Source organism: Capricornis sumatraensis, chromosome X, assembly GCF_032405125.1.
Source record: "Capricornis sumatraensis isolate serow.1 chromosome X, serow.2, whole genome shotgun sequence".
Taxonomy (NCBI): domain Eukaryota; kingdom Metazoa; phylum Chordata; class Mammalia; order Artiodactyla; family Bovidae; genus Capricornis; species Capricornis sumatraensis.
In genome coordinates this window covers 75,908,789-75,930,882 of record NC_091092.1, presented here as the reverse complement: position 1 = coordinate 75,930,882, position 22,094 = coordinate 75,908,789, and the positions used below count along the sequence as shown (strand labels likewise).

General features: G+C 42.2%; 1 protein-coding gene and 1 non-coding gene across 2 annotated transcripts in view; one reads left to right on the top strand and one right to left on the bottom strand.

Moving 5' to 3' along the window:
• SLC16A2 (solute carrier family 16 member 2) overlaps positions 1–22,094 on the top strand; it is a 132,933-nt gene that overhangs the window by 32,468 nt on the left and 78,371 nt on the right. The window lies entirely within an intron of this gene.
• Positions 7,292–7,364, bottom strand: TRNAC-GCA (transfer RNA cysteine (anticodon GCA)). Its single transcript has one exon. It is a non-coding gene; the product is annotated as a tRNA-Cys (tRNA).

The window sequence follows — 22,094 nt, the reverse complement described above, 5'->3', positions numbered from 1 at the left end:
GAATTTTGGCCTTATTCCCATCACACTATCGCTGGCGGCAGCCTTAAGTACAAGGATAATGACATGCTTTGAAAAATGCCTCAAACGTCAATTACGCAGCATTGAGGCAAACCCTGGGAGTTGTTCCTGCATGTCCACATCTTAAGCTGTGCTTATCACTCTCACAGCACTGTGTTTCACCCTGCCTAAGTCTGCAGGGCTGCCCACAGCTTTGACCTGCTCTTCTTCAGGACTAGGCTAGGAAGTAGAACGGAAAGATGGCTAGTGGAGGGCAAGGCAGGCCTGACTTGTTTGCATTTTTATTCTTTGAAGTGAGCTCAGTGCCAAGCTAGGTAGGGGAGTATGGTAGAGAGAGCACTGACTGTCATTAGACCTGGGTTCTAGCCTCACCACTACTTGATGTGACTGGAGAGCAGGCCCTCACCCCTCTAAGTCTGTTTCCCCACCCACACAATGAAGAGGTAGTACTAGGAACCTTTCACTTTTGACTGAATGATGCTAAGTTAAGAGCCATGCTGTAGGGTCACCTAATGGGTGTTGACCATTCCCCGACCCCATGGTGCCCTATTGATCCCACATCTTCAGTTCATTCTTGGAGAAGTTGTGTGATTACCCCAGGTTCAAGATCTAACTTCCAGAGCAATTTACTTAACATGTCCCTGTCCTTCAATGGGCCTCAGCTGGGCAATATCTCAGTGCAGCCTGGCTCCATTGCATTTCAGATATTTCAGCTTCTTGAAGACAGCCAGGTACAACAGAAAATTGATTTTCCCACTGGATATGAAAGCCTGAGGATACAGCTAATTTCGCTTTTCAGGATCCCTGGCTGTCTTTTGCCTGGTCTGCAGCATCTGTGGGGCTTTTTAGCACATTGACTGCCTTAGCCACACACCCCTCTAACTAGGTCACCTGCCGGCAGCCTGTGGTTTCTCTGACTGGAAAGGTCTTGATTCATCCTGTTGTGGGGAACTCTTCTGTTTGGCAATTTTACTCTGGGGATTTCTCCTCTGCCTAACCCTTCTCCTCCCAATGACCCTCCCTCCCTCCTCCTACTCCTCACCCTCCACCCTAATCCTCTAGGGATAATGGGATGGTTTTTGTCTTGAAACAGGCCCACCCTTCCTCTACCACCAGTAACAAGGGCTGCCTTGGGAAACTTTAGCATCTCTCAGAGTCATGATTAATAAATTGATAATCTAAGCAAAATTCATGCACTTGTTATATAAGCAAGCAAGACAAGTCCTCTAATCATCTCCTTCCAGCCAAATTGCTTTCCTTGTGCCCTTCCTATTGAGAAATTATGGACGCCCCATTGTATGCCTCAGGGCCTAACACAAGGTCTGACTGGCACATAATAGATACTAAATAAATATTTGTTGAATGAATAATACTGAACAAATGGAGACTAAACAGACCGAAAAACCAAAGGAAATCATGCTGGCTGAGTCAGAAGACCTGAATCAGCCACTAACTCTTTTTTAAACTTTGATCATATTCCTTTCTCTCTCTGGGTCTAAGTCTCTCCCTCTATAGAATTGGATGCTGAATTCAGTGGTCCCTTAGAAATCTTCCATTTCTGTCAGTTATGACTCTGTGATCTGAACTCTAATACCAAATGCCCACCCACAAGAAGTGAAAGAAACCTCCATCTACTTATCACATAGTATTTGACTCAAGTTAGTGGAAAAAAAGAATTTAACTCTGGATTTTGAATCAATCCAAAGTCAGACAAGGCACTGCCTCCCTGACAATGGGGATTACTGATCAGGTCTCACTTCAATGAGTGAAAGTCACAACATTGCAGGTCCCCCATTTTTGCCCTTCCTACCCTTTCTTTGATGGCCTATGGGAAGTATTTTCTACAAATGGTGTCCCCTGGGCTCTAGTGGTGGTTAGGGTGGGCAGGTTCCTGAAGATTTGGGAGTCTTCATCATGAAAGAACAAATCCTTGTCTTGACTTTGAAGGTCTCATTCAGCCGTAAAATATATACAGGTTTACCTGTCTGAAATTGAAGGAAATTAAGCAGTAAAAAGACAGAAAAGGTAGAATCTCTCTTAGTTAACTTTCTTTTCTTGTCCCTCTGTATTGGGTTTCTATAGGGCTCTGTGGGTAAAGCACTTGAGTTTTAAAGACGCTTTTTATTAAGGATAACCTTTAAGAAACTTTCCAATCCCTGACATGTATGATTCTGATTCCAAATATATAACCAGTAAAAAGGTGCTTTGTGCATATCCTTTTTAAAAAATATTTATTTATTTTTAATTGGAGGATAATCACTTTACAATATTGTGTTGGTTTCTGCCATACATCAACATAAATCAGCCATAGGTATACATATGAACCTCCCTCTTGAACCTCTCTCCAACCTCCCACCCCATCCCACCCTTCTAGGTTGTCACAGAGCACCAGTTTGTGCTTGCTGCGTCATAAGCAAATTTTGTCTGGCTATCTATTTTACATTTGGTAATATATATGTTTCCATGCTACTCTCTCAATTTGTCCCACCCTCTCCTCCTCCCACTGTGTCCACAAGTCCATTCTCTATGTCTGCATCTCCACTGCTGCTAGCAAATAGGTTCATCAGTACCATCTTTGTAGATTCCATATATACATGTTAATATATGATATTTGTTTTTCTGACTTACTTGATTCTGCATAATAGGCTCCAGTTTTATCCACCACATTAGAACTGACTCAAATGCATTCCTTTTTAGGGCTGAGTAATATTCAATTGTATATATGTACCACAGCTTCTTTCCATTTATCTGTCGATGGACATCTAGATTGCTTCCATGTCCTTCCTAGCTATTGTAAATGAGCTGCAATGAGCATTGGGATACTTGGGTCTTTTTCAATTATGGTTTCCTCAGAGTATATGCCCAGTAGTGGGGTTGTTGGTCATATGGTAGTTTTATTCCTAGTTTTTTAAGGCATCTCGATACTGTTCTCCATAGTAGCTATATCAATTTACATTCCTATCAACAGTGCAAGAGGGTTCCCTTTTCTCTACACTCTCTCCAGCATTTATTGTCTGTGGATTTTTTGATGATGGCCATTCTGACTGGTGAGAGGTGATACCTCATTGTAGTTTTGATTTGCATTTCTCTAATAATGAGTGATGTTGAGCATCTTTTCATGTGTTTATTAGACATCTGTATGACTTCTTTGGAAAAATGTCTATTTAGGTCTTCTGTCCACTTTTTTATTGGGTTGTTTGTTTTTCTGGTATTGAGTTACATGAGCTGCTTATATATTTTGGAGATTAATCCTTTGTCAACTGTTTCATTTGCTATTATTTTCTCTCATTATGAGGATTGTCTTCTCACCTTTTTTTTTAGTTTACTTTGTTGTACAAAACCTTTTAAATTTAATTATGCCCCACATGTTTATTTTTGTTTTTATTTCTGCTACTCTTGGAGGTGGGTCATAAAGGATCTTGGTGCAATTTATGTCAAAGAGTATTCTGCCTATGTTTTCCTCTAAGTTTTATAGTTTCTTATCTTACATTTAGGTCTTTAATCCATTTTGAGTTTATTTTTATGTATGGTGTTAGGAAGTGTTCTAATTTCATTCTTATACATATAGCTGTCCAGTGTTCCCAAACTGCTTATTGAAGAGGCTGTCTTTTCTCCATTGTATATTGTTGCCTCCTTTGTCAAAGATAAGGTGTCTGTAGGTGTGTGGGTTCATCTCTGGGCTTTCTATCTTGTTCCATTAGTCTATATTTCTGTTTTTGTGCTTGTACCATACTGTCTTGATGATGGTAGCTTTGTAGTATAGTCTGAAGTCAAGAACGTTGTGTATATTCTTTGAGTGTGATAAGTAAGGCTGGCAGTGGGGTTAGGCAGTGGGTATGTGAGTATATGGTGAGTTTCAGAGGGGAGGTAGAGGCAGCTTTCGAGGAAAGGCAAAAAAAAACATTCATTGGACAAAGTATGTATATAGCCTAAAAAGTATAATCAATAAATTGAAAAGTTGAGCACTCATACCTTCCACTTTCCCTCATATTTACAGTTAGGCTTCATGATCAAACATCAGATTTAGGCAACATAATATTTGAGGTATGTTCCAGTTCTGCTGTTCATGCTATGACTTTATGAGATTATTCAGGCTTTAAATGCAGTTTACCAATTATATCTCTGAGGTTATTTTCAATGTTTTATTCCAGGCAAGGAAGAAATGACCATGTCATATGGCTAGACCTTGGTAGGCTTGGCTATGAATTGACATGGAAGGTTGTTGGTTAGTGATGAGGGGATAAGCTATGAAGCAAGGAAAACTCTGAATCCTCAGGGCCCAGTAGCTCAGAAAGGGATTATAAAGGAAAAGTGTGAATGTGTATGAGGGGGAATTTCTCATAGTGATATACCTATTTGCATTGACATATCATCTCCCTGGGGGGTCCTCCACCTGTCATGGGACAAATGTTTCATTGGAGAATGTGACAGTTTAAATGTGCCACACCGATCAAATGCTTTTGGTGTATTTAGCTTCCCTGGTGTTATAAATAGGGGGAAATGAAGCTGGATTCAAGTATGTCATGCTCTCTCAGAAGGAGAAGGGATGTACCATTATTAAAAGGCTTGGAGGAGCCCATAGTTAGCAAAAGGGTCCAAGGATGCCCTCTATATGAAGAAAGGAAAAGTCAATGCCTTTGTCTACTGTTTGAGCACAGTTTGAGCTAAATGACTAGCAGCAGATTGGTCCTGGAACCCCCTCGGATCATGGTAAAATGACCAGAATGGAATTGGTAAGCCCCCTAGGCACTCCCACCCCAACTGGACATGCATTGAGGCTGGGCCACCCAGTTTCCACTACTTTTCTAACTGCCAGTCAGCTCTCTTTCCTGAAGCATTACCACCCTGCTCTCAATGGAGTGGATTTGAGAACTAGCCTGGAGAGGGGCAAGCCTTCTCTTTTGTCCTAATGCAGGCAGTCTTATAGCTCCTACTCTAGAAAAGAAGAGCAGTGACATGCCCATAATTCAGGTACCATTTTGGATTAGGAGGCAAGAAATGAGCAATACAGAAGGGTAGGGGCCTATAGCATGTGGGACCCTCTAGATTTATCTAGTACACTGTTTTTCAAAGTGTGCATTATACCCCATTAGTGGGTCATTTAGTAATTTAGAAATTAATTAATTTAGAAATTAATTTAGTAGGTAACATTCTACATTTAAAAATAATACAATATATTAGAAAATGTTAGTTTGTTACAAAGAGTAGGAATAATTACTGTTTTGTTAAATTTGTTTAAGGTATATGTAAATATCAAATGTATATTTAAAATATAGATTATATATATGTTTTGCATCATGACACAAATGTGGCATATACATATATAGGTATGTGTAATACATATATATTTTGTACATATAAATACACATAGATATACAAATATACACAGGTCTTCTTTCACTGATGCTCATATAATTTCAATTGTCCTCAGTCTACTCTCCTCTAGACACATTCTAGTAGCTCTTTGTGTGTGGGGCCCTGGAACCCCAGCATCCCTCCAGGTGGTAGTCTGCTCAGAGCAGAAGAAAGAACAACTATCTCCTCCTTTGTTCTGATCAGTACATTTTGGACAACTCAGCTCAAGATTTCCAATAAGGTGGAACATCACAACTTTGATACCTGTTAAACTTGTCATTGTCTAAAACTCCTAACTATCTCTCATAGGTCTCTATTAAGCCATAGCTCCTTCATTCTATAACTGTGCAGGTTTCTTTTTATTCCAAGTAGATTAACCATCATTTATCTTTGTTGCAGTATACCTTTCACTTTGACTCACCTTTTTTTGAATCCACTTACATATCTCATCCTTGACCATCCTCATGCATATGTAAATTTGATTTCATTGGCCCAGAGAGACCTACATCTAAACCCCACGTAGCTCTTGTTCAGCAGGTCATGTTTATTTTTTTATAGGCCACTTGTTTTACTGTTCATCTATCCTTTCACTGTCTGGCTTCCATTATGCCCCAACTCCAGCCAACTTGATGTCCTCACTGTTTTCATCCCTGTACCCCAGACATACTTCTGCCTCTGGGCTTTTGACTACACTAAACACTAATCTTATGATACTCTTCTTGCTCTAATTCATCTTTCATGATATAGCTTAATTCACTATATATTCCATGATGCTTTATTCAACAGGTTTAAATCATATCAATCTATTCCCTGAATTTCTAAATTTCTATTTCTTTTCCTATTACATCACACTTAACATTAAAATTCATAAGAATATATATGTATGTATGCATCTGTGTGTATATATATAAATTAATATCTTGTTGCCTGCATTGGAGTTGTATTACTAAGTCATACATGAGCACTCAAAAGCTAGACTGCCTAGATTCAAATCTAGTTCTACAATTGACTAATTGTGTGTCATTGTGCAGATTACTTTATCTCTCTATGTGTCTCAGTTTCCTCAAAATCAGGATAATAATTATAAGTTTTACATAGGGTTGCTTGGTTTAAGTGAATTGATATACATATGAAGTACTTTGAATAGTGCCTTGCACATATAATGATAGGTAATAAACATTATCTATCATTATGATTATGTACTATATATTTCACATATTATATCTCATTTAATCTGGGAGGTGGTTAGAGCAAAGATTGTTATCTCCATTTTACAGATGAGTAACTAAAGCTTGAGAGGTTAAGTGACTTGAAAGGTCACGCAACAAGTGAGCTATCTTAGTGTTATTGAGGGGTTAATTATAAAGTAAAATAGAAAATGCTAAGGGCCATGAGAGAGAGGAGCAAAGGGCCTCTGGGAATTTAGAAATTCTTCTGGCTGGGAGAATAGGGAAGAATTGTGATGATGAGGAGGAAGCAATGAAAAAGGAATGGGTAGTACTAACCTTGATAAGAGTAAGGCCATTCCAGGCAGAGTGGACCCAGGTAAGGTGAGGGGTGGTGAAGGAGGTAGAGTGTTGCTCCTCCTACATTCTACTGCTGGTATAGAGGACCTGAGTCAAGGGAGAATGAACCTGAAGAGGAGGCACCAGGGCATGAAAGCCATGTGAGGAGCAGGCAGGAGTAGTTCTATGGCACAGGTAGGAGTATACTGTGTGCTGTAGGAGTGTACTATGTGAAAGAGGGACAAGAAGAGCCTGCAGTGGCAAGCCAAGGCTTTGGATCTGTATTCCAAAATGAAGTGAATTCACTCAGTTGTGTCCAACTGTTTGCAACCCCATGGACTGTAGCATACCAGTCCATGGAATTTTTCAGGAAAGAGTACTGAAGTGGGTTCCCCTTTCCTTCACCAAGGGATCTTCCTGACCCAGGGATCGAACCTGGGTCTCCTGCATTGCAGGCAGACGCTTTACCATCTGAGCCATCAGGGAAAATATATACTCACAAAATCTATGAATATCTGGCTGTTGCACTGGGCTTTTACAATCCTTGATTGATTAGCCCTGGCAACTTTATCAGATGAGCCAACTGGCCTCTTGTGAAAGGTATGCAGTGACTGCTCAGTTCTGTGTTAAGCTGTAAGGGACTGAGGAGAAAGAAAGCAAGATCTCTTTCCCAGGAAGCTTCCAGTCTAAGTAATTGACTTACTTCTGAGTTGTGATTGTTACATGGTGAAATTGTTATTGAATGGATTGTGTTCTGTAGTTGTAGTTCATGAGTAGGGCTACAGGGGAGAGGCAGGAAATGGATGAAGAAACTGCCAGGAGTCTAGTAGTGCCCTACTGGCTGGGAAAGGAAGTACAGAGAAGAGAAGTTATGAGTTGAATTGGAGGTAGAAGAAGACACTTTACTCCTTTCCCAACTGGGCAGCAAGCCATTCTTAGCATCCAGTGTGTGGGCTGAGAGTCTTGGCCACATTTGAGCTTGGAAAACAGTGACTTGAAATAGGAGTTACTACATACACTTACTTCTACCTCAGTTCCCTGGGCCTTCATCTTCCCAGTGAGGAGATAATAAGAATGAAGAAGAAAATGCAGTTGAAGTGGTTTAAGCTCTTTAGGATGCTACTGTAGATACACTTGTGCTGTCATGAGATGGAAATGTAGATATCAAATTAAGATCATTATCACTACTACTACTATTGCTGCAAATACTGTTAGTAAATATGTATGTGATGCTATCAAAGGAGCCTGCACTTAGTCACTGCCTCTACCTAGTGGGCTCACGATTAAGGAGAATAGTTTTGATTCCTTTCAATTTGAGCTCTAGATAGGCAGGTCCCTGAGACCAACCTTTCCCCATAGGCTGGGTTAGCAGTGCTATTTTGCATCCCCTACAGGTCAAGCCTTGAGTACACAGCAGCAGCAAAGCATCTCCCACTCCCTTCTCCTGCCTGGTAAATTCCTAGAATGTTGAAGAAGTTGGAAGAACACTTAGAGGCCATGAAATCCAACTCCTTTGTTTTACTGGTGGAGATATAAGGGCACAGAAAGAGACAGGAACTTGACCAAGGTCACACAGTAAAGCAGTGGCAGAAACAAGTCCTCAACCTAGGTCTCCTGGCTCATATAGGCCAGTGTGTGCTTTATATGGCATCCATCTCTTGCTACTTCTTCCCTCTCTGTCTCTACCAACTCCAAGTCACTTGACCTGTTATCTAAGCTGGCATCATACTGAGACTATGGACTTCTTCCAGAGCAATGGTTCTCAATCCAAGTTGCCTATCAAAATCCCTTGTGCTTAGTTGCTCAGTTGTGTCTGACTCTTTGTGACCCCATGGACTGTAGTCTGCCAGGCTCCTCTGTCTATGGGATTCTCCAGGCAAGAATACTGGAGTGGGTGGCCATTTCCTCCTCCAGGGAATCTTCCCAACCCAGGAATTGAACCCAGGTCTCCTGCACTGCAGGCAGATTCTTTACTATCTGAGTCACCAGGGAAACCCTTGGGGATCTTCCAAAAAATGCTGATGGGCTTGCCCTATCCCAGGCCAACTGAATCAATATCTCTGAGTGGGGGTGGAGGGGCAACATTTTTAAAAGTTCTCTAGGTGATTCTAATGTGCAGTCAAGATTTGAAAAAAAAAAAAAACAACTTGCTCTACAGAAAGCAAACCTTATATCTGTGAGGCTTGAAGGACAGACTCCCAACAAATCAGGCTTCCCAGCCTCTGCTCCATTGACTCTGGGTCACCCTGCACCTCAATAAGACCCTGAACCCTGAAATATAGAGAGCCTAGGATTCTAAAAGTCTGAGATTCAGAATCACTGATACTGTCCTAAGCCCCACTGACCCCCTTGTCATTACCTTTCCCCTCATGCTAGATCAGAAGTCTTTTACTTCCAGCTTTCTTACTCTTTCTTTACTTATCACGAATGCTTATGAAGAGACTGCCTACCTCCAATGAGAAGCCCACAAACAATTTGGGCCAGTTTCTGACTTTTCTTGGAACTCTCTCATATAACGAACGTTTCTTCTCTGGCTCCCTCCAAAGGACTCATGCTATCTAGAACATCCTTCAGCTTCTACCTCATCTACTTGCAGTTCTCACACAGAGCCTACCTCCTATGCACCAGAACTTTAGGGAGAGTTAGCACAGAGGACGGAGAAGAGAGACACTGGGCACTGGGAATTCTGATGTCTGTTCATCTCTGCTTGCTCTCTTGCTGGCTCTGGGCCCATAGTTGTGTGTAAGCTTAACCTACCCAGGAATGAGGGATAGAGATATATATATGTTTTCCCACATCACCAAGTAGTCTTTTCTTTCTTCAGAAAAGTAAAATTTATTGAACTATTCTACTAGTAAAATGAAACATTAGTGATACTGAATAAAAAAGAACATCCTCTTCAACATACTCTATATACCTATCTTTAAATAATCAGGCTGGAAGGGAATATCAATAATTGTTTGGCAACATAGACACTTTGCTATGCTGTAGTCTTTGACTACAACAAAAGACTTGGTCAGATTTCTGCTTCTTCCTCTACCTCCTACCACCAATGACTCAGTGCCCAAGAATGTGCTTGTTAAATCTCCTGGGCTGGTATTCTGTGGGCTTTTAAAATGTAAAATCAAAGCTAGCACAATAAAGAAATCCCTTTGGACTAGTGTTGTAGTGAAAGTGAAGTTGCTCAGTCGTGTCCAACTCTTTGGGACCCCATGGACTGTAGCATACCAGGCTTCTCCATCCATGGGATTTTCCAGGCAAGAGTACTGGAGTGGATTGCCATTTCCTTCTCCAGGGGATCTTCCCAACCCAGAGATTGAACCCAGGTCTCTCGCATTGTAGGCAGACGCATTTACCGTCTGAGCCACCAGGGAAGTTGCATTGTTGTAGGGGAATAGTTTATTCTGTTCATGCCAGTAAGTGGTGGGTAGACTAGGGTGCCTGGAAAGCCCAGCTAAACTCCAGTCCCTGTCTCACCAAAGTCCTGCCTGGATCCCCTCAAGCCAGTTCCAAACCTCCACTTTGGTCTCTACCTATAACTGAGCTCTGACCCTGATCTTAATCCAGGACGTTTCCTGCCTCCTATCAAGTCTAGAAGCTGAAAGGTAGTCTGGGAAAGAGACACTGAGGCAGTAGCTACCCCAGTGGCTGGAGCTGAGTTGAAGGCATGGCAGTTACCAGAAAGAAAATGCAGATTAGTGGTGGCCTCCAGTGGTTCTGAAAGAGGGAAAAGTCACTGAAGGACAAAATTTGGGTCCCCACCCACCAAGGTTTTGGTCCATTATAAGTTTAGGGTCTCTGCCACTTAGAATTGTGTGACTGTATGCAAGTGGCTTACATGTATCCTCAGTTTTCTCATCCACTAAGCGGATATACTAATTGTCTGTTAGTACAGATGTATAGACTAATAGAGGTTAGGTTTATTGGGTGGTGGTGGGGGGCGGTCAGCAAAATGTTGGCTTGATCCCTGTAATAACACCCACTGTTGGAAGAAGACAGTTGTTTGTGGCATTCTCTCCAACCTTCACCCCACCTCCCTGGCCATTCTTTGTTTGCTTTGTGTTCTCCAGGACAGGTGATTAAGAAGCTGGAGAAAGAAAGTACAAGAGTGTGCTTGGCTTCCCTGGTAGCTCAGATGGGAAAGTGTCTGCCTACAATGCGGGAGACCTGGGTTCGATCCCTGGGTTGGGAAGATCCCCTGGAGAAGGAAATGGCAACCCACTCCAGTACTCTTGCCTGGAAAATCCCATGGACCGAGGAGCCTGGTACGCTACAGTCCATGGGGTTGCAAAGAGTTGGACACGACTGAGCGACTTCACTTTCACTTCACTGGAACAAGAAACAGTCTATACATTCAGGGTACTTGGAAGGGCTCCTAGAACTGAATGGCTTTGATCGACAACAGGCATGGGCATGACAGAGGGCAGGTCCATGGAAGAAAAGAACCCATGGCTCAAGGTGGTCTGACTTCATTGTTCCAGGGAGAGGCTCTCTGGCCCCTGGTCCTCTTCTGTTCTTTCTCTCTAGAGACTCAAGTTTCCAGTTGCCCTATGGATATGGGGAAATCATATGTATCTGGGCAAAGAAGGGGTATATTCTACTGAAGATAAAGATAGAGTTCTTTGGTACTCAAGAGAATGTACCTTGATGACCTCTGACAACAAGGAGCTTAAGTGATTGCTGTGCTCTGAAACCCACCCCAGCATTTGTGCTAAGGTGCCCACTACATGGCACAGATACTAAGGTAGACCCATTCATGAGAAACACAGAACTCCTCTGCCTACTGACATCAGTCACATAAATCCCTGATGGCTTTTTCAAACCTTCCTTAGAGTGTAGAGCAGACTGGGACACCTCTACCCAAACTTCTCTACCTTTCCCTTTTGTTCAGGGTCAGACTTAGATTACATTCTCATGGCTCTCTTAACCTTCTCAGTCCCCCTTCTCCATGCTCTCATGCTGCTGCTGCTGCTGCTGCTAAGTCACATCAGTCGTGTCCAACTCTGTGCGACCCCATAGACAGATACCCACCAGAGTCCCCCGTCCCTGGGATTCTCCAGGCAAGAACACTGGAGTGGGTTGCCATTTCCTTCTCCAATGCATGAAAGTGAAAAGTGAAAGGCCATGCTCTCATTTCCCTTAGTAAATCCTTGAACATTTAATCCTATTTTATTGTCTGATCCTTGGAACTCCAGAATAATACAGGTTCTGGGCAATGTGAAATCAAATGATTTGACCTGGAGTTTGGATCTTTAGCCAGGGTCCTTTGTGGTTAGAAGACATGGGACACCCTTAGAAAATAGTCAGCACTTTTCTAAACTTTGAGGAAGAATCCCTAGAGTTTAGAGAAACTTTGTGTTGTCTTGCTTCACTCCAAATCAGTATCTTATATGAATAAGATATGTTTTTTTTCAGGTTTCCTAACTCAGTATCTTATATGACTTCTTATGGAGGAACATCTTTTTTATTGAGATATAATTGATAAAACATTATAGTAGTACTATAATGATGTACAGGTGTACTAATGATTCAATATTTATATATATTACAAAATGATCACCACAATAAGTCCAGTTAACATCCATCACCAAATGTTACAAAATTTTTATTATTATGAGAAATTTCAAATTCCACTCTCCTACTTTTAAGTATGCAATATAGTATTTTTATTGCAATATAATTGCTTTACAATTACAATAAACTGTGGAAAATTCTTAAAGAGATGGGAATACCAGACCACCTGACCTGCCTCCTGAGAAATCTGTATGCAGGTCAGGAAGCAACAGTTAGAACTGGACATGGAACAACAGACTGGTTCCAAATAGGAAAAGGAGTATGTCAAGGCTGTATATTGTCACCCTGCTTATTTAACTTCTATGCAGAGTACATCATGAGAAACACTGGGCTGGAGGAAGCACAAGCTGGAATCAAGATTGCTGGGAGAAATGTCAATAACCTCAGATATGCAGATGACACTACCCTTATGGCAGAAAGTGAAGAGGAACTAAAAAGCCTCTTGATGAAAGTGAAAGAGGAAAGTGCAAAAGTTGGCTTAAAGCTCAACATTCAGAAAACTAAGATCATGGCCTCTGGTCCCATCACTTTATGGGAAATAGATGGGGAAACAGTGGCTGACTTTATTTTTGGGGGCTCCAAAATCACTGCAGATGGTGATTGCAGTCATGAAATTAAAAGACGCTTACTCCTTGGAAGGAAAGTTCTGACCAACCTAGACAGCATATTCAAAAGCAGAGACATTACTTTGCCAACAAAGGTCCATCTAGTTAAGGCTGTGGTTTTTCCAGTGGTCATGTATGGATGTGAGAGTTGGACTATAAAGAAAGCTGAGTGTCAAAGAGCTGATGCTTTTGAACTGTGGTGTTGGAGAAGACTCTTGAGAGTCCCTTGGACTGCAAGGAAATCCAACCAGTCCATCCTAAAGGAGATCAGTCCTGGATGTTCATTGAAAGGAGTGATGTTGAAGCTGAAACTCCAATACTTTGGCCACCTGATGCGAAGAGCTGACTCATTTGAAAAGACCCTGATGCTGGGAAAGATTGAGGACAGGAGGAGAAGGGAACAACAGAGGATCAGATGGTTGGATGGCATCACTGACTCAATGGATATGGGTTTGGGTGGACTCCAGGAGTTGATGATGGACAGGGAGGCCTGGTGTGCTGCAGTTCATGGGGTCTCAAAGAGTCGGACATGACTGAGTGACTGAACTGAACTGAATTGCTTTACAATGTTGTGTTAGTTTGCAATACAGTATTATTAACTATTGTCACCATGCTGTTCATTACATCCCCAAGATTTATTCATTTTTAATTGGAAATGTATACCTTTTGACCCTCTTCCTCCACCTCAACCCCCTGCCTCAGGTAACCACCCATCTGTTCTCTATATCCACAAGCTCTGGGGTTTTTTGTTTGGTTGGCTTTTTGTTTTATTTTTAGACTCTGTATACAAGTGAGATCATATAATATTTATCTTTTCCCCTCTGACTTACTTTACTTAGTATAATGCCGTCAAGGTCCATCCATTTTGTCACAAATGGCAAGATTTCATAGGAAGCTCTTTCTTTAGTCTAGCTATTGTATTGCCTAAGAAACATTCATTCCATCTTGATTTCCTTTTTGGATTGGGAGTCAGGGAAGTCTATCTCCAAATTTGCCACTAACAAACCATGTCACCTTGAACAAATCCTTACTCTCTCTATGACCTTCCCTTCCTGGGCCTCAGCTCTTATTTTTTGTGACTACCACTTTTTCTCTCTTTTCTCAGTCTTTTCTTATCCAAATCATGGTGTTCAAGTTCTTCTAAAGGACAGCAATGTGTTGGTAAATGAGTGTGTGCAGTGTATGTGTGAGAAGGGTGGGGTAGGGTGGGAAGAGACATCCCCTCCATGCAGCTTGTTTCCAGCTTTGCTTGGCGGTTCCCTCACACACAGTGCTAGGCAACACACATGGTGACCTACTTTTGCAAGAAGGCTCTTTTTGTAGTTACAATCTTCTTTACCTTGTTCTTTGGCCTGGGTTGGATCTACCACTAAATGACATACAGATATATGGAACAGAGGGTCTGCAGCTCTGGTATCATTATCAAATTAAGGAAATTACAAAGTTGAAAAACATTCTAGCTCTTAGCTTTATGTTGCCGGAAACCACCCCAGAGATCCAAAACTTAATCACTTCCAATTCCTCCTAGGAGAGATTCAGCCTTAATCCCATCTCCAGCCCCATATGGAGAGGCCAGGTGCTTTGCTCCAAGCTCCTGATTTCTCTAAATCTAAGCCTGTGCCCTGCAGTGGCCTTCACTCTCCACTACCCTCAGTGGAGTGTGTCTTCATGAGCCCTTCAGCCTAGGCCATGCCAGCTGCTTTCATAGCTGCTGTTCCCCCTGGACTCCCTCTTTCTGTCTCTTCTTCTCCCTAACGGTGGAAACCCCACCTCTGTTAACCCAGTATCTTTGAATACTGGGGAGTCTGGAGCTGCCTCTCTGAGTTTGGGTGGAGCCCCTTACAGGCATCCAGAGAACAACTGGGAATCAAGGTTGTTTGTGTTTTCTGGTTCCATGGCTACTTTGAGGCTTGAGGTTCTCTTCATTTAAAGTGGCACTTGTACTGAGGTACAAGTTTCCTGGGGAGACTTCTGACTGCTAGTGTTTCACCCAGAGTTTTTGATTCCAGTTTAGTGTTCTTGTCTGAGCATGTCACAACTTTGCTGTTAAACCTGCTGCCTATCCATGGAGAAAGGTCTTCTCCAGAAAGGAGGGGGAAGGTTTTATAGGACTGATCAGGGGACAGAGAAGTAGCTGTGCTTAGGACTAGGGGAGCAGGAATTCATTAGGGGTTCAAGACACCTGTAAAGAAACTAAAAGAAAATCCCATCAAAATAAAAGCCCTTCAGAAATATCACCCACAGGCTCAACACAGGGATCTGTCTTGGGACTCCCAAAACATTTGGGCCACCAGTGTCTGCTTCTGTCTTGTGAGACCACGTGCAGGTCCCTTCACCTCTTCATGGCTCAATTTCCCTGTCTATCAAATGAAGAGACTAGGCTCCATCATCTTTTAGGACAGATAGTGAGACAGTAGCTAGCCTGAGAAAGATGAGATCTATGTAACTCCAGAGATTATTCAGAACCCCTCAGGGACTACAGCAGAGGGACAGTATGGATGAGGAAAAAGTAAATGAGAAAAGATTGAGTGGAGTTTCCAGTATCCTGACAAGAACCCCCATCACACTAATGCAGGCCTGCTTTTATATGGTTTATACAATGTGCTTCAGTGTAAAATTGCAATTGGAAACTAAAAGAGATTCCATGGATTTAAAAAGATTTTTAACTTTATAACTTTTAGCTTGGAGTCTGGAAACCTAAACAATTAGCTTTTGTAGCTTTTGTAGTAGTGACAGAAATAGAGAATTAAAATGGATATTGAGTGAGCCCAGCAGCATCTGCTACAATAAACTTTTTTGCTCTGTATCTACTACTACTACTACTAAGTCGCTTCAGTCGTGTCCGACTCTGTGCTCTGTACCTAATTACTTTTTAATAGGATATGAAGCTATAATTGATGTACAATAAACTGTATATGTTTAAAGTTTATAATTTGGCAAATATTGGCCAATAAATGTACCCATGAATTCATTGCAATAGTCTAGATAATGAACATATCACTCCCAAAAGTTTCTTCATGCCCTTGTGCAGTACATCTTTCCTTCCATCACCATCCCCAGGCAACCACTGATCTGTCTTCTGTCACTGTAGATTAGTCGGCAGTTTTTAGAATTTTGTATAAATGGACGCATACAGTATGTGCTCTTTTGTCTTAGAAATTCTTTCACTAAGTGTAATTATTTTGAGATTCAAAATAATGTGTATATCAACATTTTGTTTCTTTTTATTGCTAAGTAGCATTCTACTGTATGGGTATAACACTTATCACTTGTTGACATATGTTTAAGTTATTTCTAGTTTCAGACTATTACAAATAAAGCTGTTATGAATATGTATGTATAAGTCATTTACAAGTACATTTTAACTGATGACTTCCATGTTCAAAATGTGTTTAGCAGAAACTTGGCAAATGTTGCATTTGTGTTTTTCTTTTGTCCTCAATGCTATTTTTGGCAGTTAATGTTGTTGTTGATATTTTACATCCTTTTGATGTTATTATACATTGTTGACCCTACAGTAGCACTTCCCCAAGTATGAGGAATGGGTTTCTGAAAGCCCATCCATGTAGGAAGAATTTTAATTAAAAAATTAAAACTTTTCATACAGGAAGTTGTCTGGGGTGGGCTGGGAATGAGAGCCAAAACTTTTGTAAATATTATGTGTTTACTAAAGCAAACTAATAATAATACCAAAAAAGGACAGAATTAATTTCTTTTTAAAGGCACTGGCCTAGACAAAGGCTAGGATCTTCAGTTAGGAGAGACTAGAAGTCCATAAGGGGGAGAGGGGACACAATCCTAAAATAATCAGTTTCAGACCTATTGCTCTGTTACTGAGCCAGAGAATATGGCAGCATAGAGGAACCTGGCCTTCAGGGTTGGGCTGGCCCATGGCCAGCAAACAGCTGTTGTTTCAGGAAAGGGGTTCCGAGAGAGATCACATGGTGTGCATCTGTTAATAGAACTATTACTAGAATGGAATATGAGATCTATCTCATGTCTTCCTTCTAGGAATCCCCAAGGAAACTGCCATACTTTTATTTCATTCTTATTTTATTTAAGTTTATATTTCCTTAACAAAATTTAAAATGGCCTCATGGGACTATTTTAAAACCAAGAATAACTCTCAGTCCAGGAGAGTGTGATTTGAGAAGATTTTGTCACAGTGTGAGAAGGGGCAGCCTGGAATGGGGAATCCAAGCACAAAAACTTTGCCCTGGACTCTGGAGTCTCTGCATGTGTTCCTGAGAATGAATTACTACAGAGAAAGGCAGGAACAGAACCCTTTAGAAAGCACTGACTCATCAGCAACTGCAGCCCTCCAGGTTCTTGCTGCCCTTGCTTACCCTTCAGATTCTTCCCCTCGGCCTTGAGGCCACTCAAACCAGCTATTTAAGTATTTTTTGCTATGCTAGGCTTCCAGGGAGGCTGGGGGTGGTGCTCAGCCCATCCTGTAGGTTGGAGACAGTGTTTGTGCACCAGAACAGTCCCCACTGGCAGGCAGGAAAGGGCTGGAGAGAGTTGGAGAGAGGCCTAGTGAGGAGCACAGTGCACTTTTCTTCCTCAGCCAACCCCCATGCTGGAGTGACAATTCCAGGGAGGTGGGATGCATTGTTCTTGGCTAACTGCAAGTTTCTGGGCAATGAACAAAGCAGTCTAGAGGCTGTAGGGGAGGGGGATGATGAGGAGGGGACTAAACAGGAGGTGGTGGAGGCTATCTGGACGAGGAGCCCCTGGGGCTGCCCAGGAGACTGACTGATCTGCTTACAAACATTAGAACTTCCCTCTCCGGCCCTCCCAGACCCCTGGGAATGAGGATTGCTTTGCTCTCCTAGATCAGGAAGAACATGATGTCCTTATCTGGTGGGAGAGGGCTGGTCAATACCACCTCCAAGGAGAAATGAGAAGGGAACCAGGAGAACTGCAAACCCAGCAGGCAACGCCATTGGGGGAAACCTAAGAAGAAGGATACAGACTCCATCCAACGCCCCAGGGTTCCAGGAGTCCGGATGGGCGGTGGATTCAGACTCCATACTCTCTCACCAATGCTTCAAAAGCCTTGGTGCTTGGGGGCTGGTGTGAACTTTTTACTTTCTTTGTCTTTATGAGCTTCTTCTAGACCTGCCTCTAAAGAGCTACAAAAGCCAAACAGCTACTCAGGCAACAGCAGCACTTCTCTGATTCCCTTCATGCCATTCCTCCCACTTGAATGTATTTTATCTGAGATTTGTTACAGACCCATGCTGCTTCTAGGACTATTATTTCTTAGTGCCTATCCTCAACACCAAGAAATTGACCCACTGAGCCTGGTGAAAACAAAGTTGCCCTTCCCTGAATTGCTTTACCAAGCTCCAACCCACTTACAGCCACTCTGAGCACTGGTTCAATGACATTGAAGGCACAATAAAACATCACCTTGCTCCCACTCCAAAGGCTCTAGAAAAATGGTTCTGAAGAATTTATTTACAGGGCAGCAATGGAGAAACAGACATAGAGAATAGACTTATGGACATGAGGAGAGGGGAGGAGAGGGTGAGATGTATGGAGAGAGTAACATGGAAACTTACATTCAGTTCAGTTCAGTCGCTCAGTCGTGTCCGACTCTCTGCAACCCCATGAATCGCAGCACACCAGGCCTCCCTGTCTATCACCAACACCCGGAGTTCACCCAAACTCATGTGCATCGAGTCGGTGATGCCGTCCAGCCATCTCATCCTCTGTTGTCCCCTTCTCCTCCTGCCCCCAATCCCTCCCAGCATCAGGGTCTTTTCCAATGAGTCAACTCTTCGCATGAGGTGGCCAAAGTACTGGAGTTTCAGCCTCAGCATCAGTCCTTCCAATGAACACCCAGGACTGATCTCCTTCAGAATGGACTGGTTGGATCTCCTTGTAGTTCAAGGGACTTTCAAGAGTCTTCTCTAACACCACAGTTCAAAAGCATCAATTCGTCGTCTCTCAGCTTTCTTCATAGTCTAACTCTCACATCCATACATGACCACTGGAAAAACCATAGCCTTGACTAGACAGACCTTACCATATGTGAAATAGATAGCCAATGGGCATTTGCTGTATGGTTCAGGGAACTCAAACAGGGGCTCTGTATCAACCTAGAGGGGTGGGATGGGGAGGGAGATGGGAAGGAGGTTCAAAAGGGAGGAGATATATGTATACCTATAGCTGATTCACTTGCTCCTTGGAAGAAAAATTATGACCAACCTAGACAGTATATTAAAAAGCAGAGATATTACTTTGCCAACAGAGGTCCATCTAGTCAAACCTATGGTTTTTCCGGTAGTCATGTATGGATGTGAGAGTTGGACTATAAGAAAGTTGAGTGGCAAAGAATTGAAGCTTTTGAACTGTGGTGTTAGAGAAGACTCTGGAGAGTCCCTGGGACAGCAAGGAGATCCAACCAGTCCATCCTAAAGGAAATCAGTCCTGAATATTCATTTGAAGGACTGATGCTGAAGCTGAAACTCCAATACTGTGGCCACCTGATGCGAAGAACTGACTCGTTTGAAAAGACCCTGATGCTGGGAAAGACTGAAGGCAGAAGGAGAAGGGGACAACAAAGGATGAGAAGGTTGGATGGCATCACCAACTCAATGGAGATGACTTTGAGTCAACTCTGGGAGTTGGTGATTGACAGGAAGGCCTGGCGTGCTGCAGTCCATGGGGTCACAAAGAGTTGGACACACCTGAGTGACTGAACTGAACTGGCTAATTCATGTTAAGGTTTGACAGAACACAACAAAATTCTGTAAAGCAATTATCCATCAATAAAAAATAAATTAAAAAAAATCACCTGGTAAGAAGGGTCTGGGAATTCTGATATATATCATTTGGGTTGAAATCATGATATCCTGATCAAAGTTATGGTTGCCATAGGTCTAGCATGGTTCAGAAGTCCATGGCTTTGTAATAATACACAATACTTATTGTGTACTTATTAATACTCTCCCTAGAGTATTTAGCCCAGGCTCTACTTTCTTGGCCCAATTCTGCCAATCCAGGTAACTTAATGACCAGGGAACCAATCAAGCCAGATGCTTTTCCTGGAAAAACTGATGGGTTTTGTTCAATTCAACAAACCTTTCCTGAGTACCTACTTTGTTGTGGAGGGATAGGTAGTCTTGAAGTGGAGGAGAGGAAACTGTGCTGGCTGGTGGTTAGATCTGGGTTCCACATCTGGCAGGTCTACTCACTATGTGACTTTAGACAAGTTACTTCTCTTCCTTGGGTCTCAGTTTCCTCATGAGTAAAATTAAATGTTTGGATTCCACCATGTTCAAGCTGGTTTTAGAAAAGGCAGAGGAACCAGAGATCAAATTGGCAACATCTGCTGGATCATCAAAAAAGCAAGAGAGTTCCAGAAAAACATCTATTTCTGCTTTATTGACTATGCCAAAGCCTTTGACTGTGTGGATCACAATAAACTGTGGAAAATTCTGACAGAGATGGGAATACCAGACCACCTGACCTGCCTTTTGAGAAATCTGTATGCAGGTCAGGAAGCAACAGTTAGAACTGAACATGGAATGACAGACTGGTTCCAAATAGGAAAAGGAGTGCGTCAAGGCTGTATATTGTCACCCTGCTTATTTAACTTATATGCAGAGTACATCATAAGAAACGCTGGACTGGAAGAAACACAAGCTGAAATCAAGATTTCCGGGAGAAATATCAATAACCTTAGATATGCAGATGACACCACTCTTATGGCAGAAAGTGAAGAGGAACTAAAAAGCCTCTTGATGAAAGTGAAAGAGGAGAGTGAAAAAGTTGGCTTAAAGCTCAACATTCAGAAAACGAAGATCATGGCATCTGGCCCCATCACTTCATGGGAAATAGATGGGGAAACAGTAGAAACAGTGTCAGACTTTATTTTTTTGGTCTCCAAAATCACTGCAGATGGTGACTGCAGCCATGAAATTAAAAGACGCTTACTCCTTGGAAGAAAAGTTTTGACCAACCTGGATAGCATATTCAAAAGCAGAGGCATTACTTTGCTGACTAAGGTCTGTCTAGTCAAGGCTATGGTTTTTCCAGTAGTCATGTATTGATGTGAGAGTTGGACTGTGAAGAAGGCTGAGCGCTGAAGAATTGATGCTTTTGAAGTGTGGTGTTGGAGAAGACTCTTGAGAGTCCCTTGGACTGCAAGGAGATCCAACCAGTCCATTCTGAAGGAGATCAGCCCTGGGATTTCTTTGGAAGAATGATGCTAAAGCTGAAACTCCAGTACTTTGGCCACCTCATGTGAAGAGTTGACTCATTGGAAAAGACTCTGATGCTGGGAGGGATTGGGGGCAGGAGGAGAAGGGGATGACAGAGGATGAGTTGGCTGGATGGCATCACTGACTCGATGGATGTGAGTCTGAGTGAACTCCAGGAGTTGGTGATGGACAGGGAGGCCTGGTGTGCTGCGATTCATGGGGTTGCAGAGAGTCAGACACGACTGAGTGACTGAACTGAACTGAACTGATGTTGTTGTTTAGTCCCTAAGTTGTATCTGACTGTTTTGCAGCCCCATGGACTTTAGCCTACCAGGCTCCTCTGTCCATGAAATTCTCCAGGGAAGAATACTGGAATAGGTTTCCATGTCCTCCTCCAGGAGATCTTCCTAAGCCAGGGATCAAACCCATGTCTGTTATGTCTCGTATATTGGCAGGCAGGTTCTTTACCACTAGTGCCCTGGGAAGCCTTTATTTACTGTTCCCAAATTTTTCACCCTTAAAAATATTTCCCCTCCTGGACCATATATTTTGCAAGATTTTTCAACCTATAAATATATTGCTTACATGATAACTTATTTCCTCATCTTATTAGCCTAAGTCATAACTGCCCATCAGAACTTCTAACCAGTAAAGATAATGACTGTTACAGGCAAAGAGAAAGAAATTTCACACTTTAGTGAGCATATGCTACATGTCCCCTTATCTTGGGTCAATCTAGAATTTCTTTGAGGGTTTTGGATTCATTCAATGATTTATCTCCTCCCTTCCATTCCCTCTTTACTACCTTCTACCATTCTCAGTTA